The following is a 5,035-nucleotide window of genomic DNA, read 5'->3' on the forward strand; positions in this document are numbered from 1 at the left end:
ATAACCATTTATCTCTCTTTAGGCCCAAGTTTTAGTTCTTTAAACAACATGCTTCATATATAAAATCATTTAATGCTTAAAATCTTAAGGGCATGTGATCACCGGGTATCGTCATACCCAGACTTCCAAGTTGTTCATATCTTATCAGTGTTACAGCCCATCTCATTCGAATCTGTCACGACCCGATTTCTCAAGTCGCGATGGCGCCTACTTTAACCCACCAGTAGGCAAGCCAAGCCATAGTCCGGAATGATAGGTAACGGGCTAACAGGTAGAGACCAAATAAAAGATCACGTATAATGATAACAACAATAATAATAAGTGAAAACTAAAAAGGGAGCATATATATTATATCAAAACGAGAGGAGGAAAAAGAACCAACTCTACAAATGAATCCTTCCCAAGACTTGATAAGATTAGTACTAGAGCCACTACTAACAGATACTCAGATCACTAGACAAAAATCTAAAATGTACATAGTATACACAAGCACTCTCGAGTGCAAAAGACTAACTAGAGTAGATAGAGGAGGATCAGCCTCAGACGACAACAAGATCACCCGGTACTGAATCAATTCTGGAAGGTAGGAATCACGTCAATGTCGACTGCTAGTACCTGGGTCTGCATCAGGAAAAAGATGCAGAAGTGTAGTATAAGTACCAAAGCAATGGGTACTCAGTAGGCATCATCGGCCAACTGAGCTCAATACAGAAAATGTATAACTACAATGCGAGGGCGTAATCTGAGTCATCAGTAAATATGGATGGAATGTAAACAACTACTAAGCTACGCAACAATTGTAAAGGAATAAACGTAAGCGATACAGAGAAATAAATAATGTAGTAATAAAAGACAAATCAAACATAACTTAACTGGGCCCCATAAGCCCGCTAGGCACACTGAAGAAGATAATTAACCTAACCGTATCCCCATAAACCGGTGGGACACACAAGTAATGAAAATAAACATAAATAACCTATAACTGCGCTGATCCCAATAAATCATGATAGTCATCCAGATGTGCACCGGACTTAAACCGGCACTAATGGGTAGTAAAGAGAGGCCAGGTACTGGACTCAAACCGATAGTGATGAATAATAACAAGAGGACACGTGTCGGATTTGAATCGAACATAGTGGGTAATAACGATAGGCCACATATATAAAACTCAGAATCAAATGCCGGAGTCGAATCGAAACTCAGAGACACCACAACCATAATCAGATGTCAGACTCAAAGCAGAACTCATAGTAATGATAATAATCAAATGTCGGACTCGAACCGAAACTCAGAGTAACAATAATAATCAAATGTTGGAATCGAACCGGAGCTAATAGTAATAATAATAATCAAATGCCGGACTCGAACCGGAGCTCATAGTAACAATAATAATCAAATATCGAAATCAAACCGTAACTCATAGTTACCATACCCAACGATAGTATTAAAATCCATACCATATCATAACAATGTCAACGTCTAAACAATCATCCGCCAATCTTAATTAAAAAGGAACAAATTTAAGATTTTGCCATTTAGTTTCACGTCCTAAAGTAATAGATGTTATATTATATTAAAAGATAATATTTTAATATTTACTAGAACGGAATTCTAATTCAGTTAAATAAGACAGTTTATATAAATCAAATAATACGCATCTACAAGCACTTATCCAAAGCTAGCGTAATAATTTACATTTTTAGTAAATAAGCTCAATCTAAATGTAGGGTAAGTCTAGCCTACCTGAATGCCAAAACTAAAATATCTTTCCGCGAAACCTCCAAATAGCACTACAAGAACCCGAGCTTAGACATGTTGACACGAATAATTATTGTTGCTTCAATTCTCCTTTTTTTCTATACTCACGGGTTGATAAAACCATCGGCGTAAAACAGAAAGTAGCAATTAGAGGAAAAAAAGTGCTTCTCTTTCCTTTGTTGACTAAAGTGGCCAAGAAGTTACATATAACATACTTTAATAACTATGCCACACACACATCTTAAATGCAGGTCCACATAAAGAAATTTTAAGGCACAAGGGCCACTGCTTTCACTTCCACGTGGAAGTGGACGTGGAAGTGGAGGTGCCACAAATTCATTTTAAATTGCTCAGTTATATATATTCAGAAATTATATAAATTCGTGATAAAAAAATTATAATATTTTGAATATACCACAATTAAAAGAAAAATATTTCTAATAAAATCTCTATTATATAATAATAATATTTTAATATTTTTAAGATTACTATCTCCACTTAAAATATTAATAAATCATAAAAAATCTATTATAAAGTGATATAAATATATCTATCACTTAAATAATTTTACCAATATCGAAACTATTCTATAAGAATACTAAATTATATGAAAATACAGGAAAATGACTGTAAGGGTCATTACAACATCCACTATTAAAAGGACTTTCGTCCGCGAAAGTAAAAGATAATGTCACACCGTAAAGAGTGAATTAATAAAAAAGATTACAACCAACCCAGACTCAATGCACAAAAATGGATCAAGAAAATGAGATTTTTTTTTTTAAAAATGCTCTGTAGCCTCCCAAGGATAGGATACAGACGTCTCTGTACTGATCCGCAAGACTCTATTAAACATCGGTTCTAGTACTAACAATACCAGTGAGACCTAAGCTCTGATACCAAGCTGTCACGATCCGATTTTTCTAGTCGTAATGGCACCTACTTTAACCAACCAGTAGGCAAGCCAAACCATAGTCCAGAATAATAGGTAATGGGCAAACATGCAGAGACCAAATAAAAGATCATGTATAATAATAACAACAACAATAATAAGTGAAAACTAAGAAGGGAGCACATATATTATATCAAAGCAAGAGGAGGAAAAAGAACCAACTATACAAATGAATCTCTCCCAAGGCCTGATAAGGTTAGTATTAGAGACACTACTAATAGATACCAAGAGTACTAGACAAAAATCTAAAATGTACATAGTATACACAAACAGTCTCGAGTGCAAAAGACTAACTAGAGTAGATAGAGGAGGATCAGCCTCGGACGACAGCAAACTCACCTTTCTCTGAATCAGTACTGAAAGGTAAGAATCATGTCAACGTCGACTGCTAGTACCCGGGTCTGTATCAGTAAAAAGATACAGAAGTGTAGTATGAGTATCAAAGAAAAAGGTACTCAGTAGGCATCATTGATCGACTGAGCTTAATACAGAAAAGGTATAACTACAATGCGATGGCGTAATCTGAGTCATTAGCAAATAGGGATGAAAAGGTAAACAACTACCACGATACACAACGGCTGTAAAGGAATAAACGTAAACGATACAGAGAAATAAATAATGCAGTAATAACAGAAAAATCAAACATAACCTAACTAGCCTCTCATAAGCCCATTAGGCACACTGAAAAAGACAATTAACCCAACCGTACCCCCATAAGCCGGTGGGACACACAAGTAATAAAAATAAACATAAATAATCTATAACTGCGCTGATCCAAATAAATCATGATAGTCATCTAGATGTGCACCGGAATTGAACCGGCACCAATGGGTAGTAACGAGAGGCCAGACACTGGACTCAAACCGGTAGTGATGGATAATAACAATAGGACACGTGCCAGATTTGAACCAGACATAGTGGGTAATAACAATAGACCATATATATAGAACTCATAATCAAATGCCAGGCTCAAACCGAAACTTAAAGGAACCACAACCATAATCAGATGTTGGACTCAAACCAAAACTCATAATAACGATAATAATCACATGTCGGACTCGAACCAGAACTCAGAAAAACATTAATAATCAAATGTCGGACACAAATCGAAGCTTATAGTAACAATAATAATCAAATGTGGAACTCGAACCAAAGCTCATAGTAACAATAATAATTAAATACCGAACTCGAACCGAAACTCATAGTAACCATACCCAACGATAATATTAAAATTCATACCATATTATAACAATGTCAACTTCTAAATAATCATTCGCCAATCTTAATTAAAAAGGGTTAAATTCAAGATTTTAACATTTAGTTTAACGTCCTAAAGTAATAGATGTTATATTATATTAAAAGATAATATTCCAATATTTAATAGAACGGAGTCCTAATCCGGATAAATAAGACAGTTTATATAAATTAAATAATACGCATCTACAAGCACTTATCCACAGCTAGCATAATAGTTTACAATTTCAGTAAATAAGCTCAATCTAAAGGTAGGGTAAGCCTAGTCACCTGAACGCCAAAAATAAAATATCTTTCTGCGAAGCCTCCAGATAGCACTACAAGAACCCAAGCTTAGACATGTTGACACGAATAATTATTTCTCCTATAATTCTCCTTCTTTTTTTTACACTCACTGGTTGATAAAACTATCGGCGTAAAATACAGAGTAGCAATTAGAGGAAAAAAATGATTCTCTTTCTTTAGTTGACTTAAGTGGCCAAGAAGTTACATATAACCTACTTTAATAATTATGCCACACACGCATATCTTAAATGCTGGCCACATAAATAAATTTTAAGGCACAAGGGCCACTGCCTTCACTTCCACGTGGAAGTGGAGGTGCCACAAATTCATTTTTAATTACTCCATTATATATGTTCAAATATTGCATAAATTTGTGATAAAATAATTATAATATTTTGAATATATCATAATTAATAAAAAATATTTCTAATAATATTTTAATATTTTAAGATTACTATTTCCGCTTAAAATATTAATAAATTATAAAAGTCTATTATAAAGTGATATAAATATATCTATGAATTTTACCAATATCGAAAATATTCTATAAGGATACTAAATTATATGAAAATACAGGAAAATGACTGTAAGGATCATTACACAATCATGCATTTGACCACCAAAGAATCATAATATCACAAGAGAGTCATTATTTTGAAATCTCAAGAAGACTTATGCAAATACCCTCTTTTGCAAGACTTAAAACATGCGGTGGTCATGTTAATTTATCCAATCACATGCAATTCTACTTTTTAATGCAAGGGTATAGTTATAATAAGGAACTCC

The 5,035-nt window shown here is 33.9% G+C and overlaps 1 long non-coding RNA gene across 3 annotated transcripts; it reads right to left on the bottom strand.

Moving 5' to 3' along the window:
• Positions 1 to 322: 322 nt before the first annotated feature.
• LOC107869563 lies at positions 323 to 4,457 on the bottom strand. Of its 3 annotated transcripts, none has more exons than XR_007054331.1 (3): positions 4,235 to 4,457; positions 1,744 to 3,111; positions 323 to 621 (listed from the first exon to the last, which is right to left on the bottom strand). It is a non-coding gene; the product is annotated as an uncharacterized LOC107869563 (long non-coding RNA). The 3 variants fall into 3 exon arrangements; XR_001673849.2 differs by having other exon boundaries at positions 3,050 to 3,111; positions 4,235 to 4,452; XR_007054330.1 differs by lacking the exon at positions 1,744 to 3,111.
• Positions 4,458 to 5,035: the final 578 nt, after the last annotated feature.

The sequence above is a fragment of the Capsicum annuum genome, chromosome 4 (assembly GCF_002878395.1).
Source record: "Capsicum annuum cultivar UCD-10X-F1 chromosome 4, UCD10Xv1.1, whole genome shotgun sequence".
In the NCBI taxonomy this organism is placed as follows: domain Eukaryota; kingdom Viridiplantae; phylum Streptophyta; class Magnoliopsida; order Solanales; family Solanaceae; genus Capsicum; species Capsicum annuum.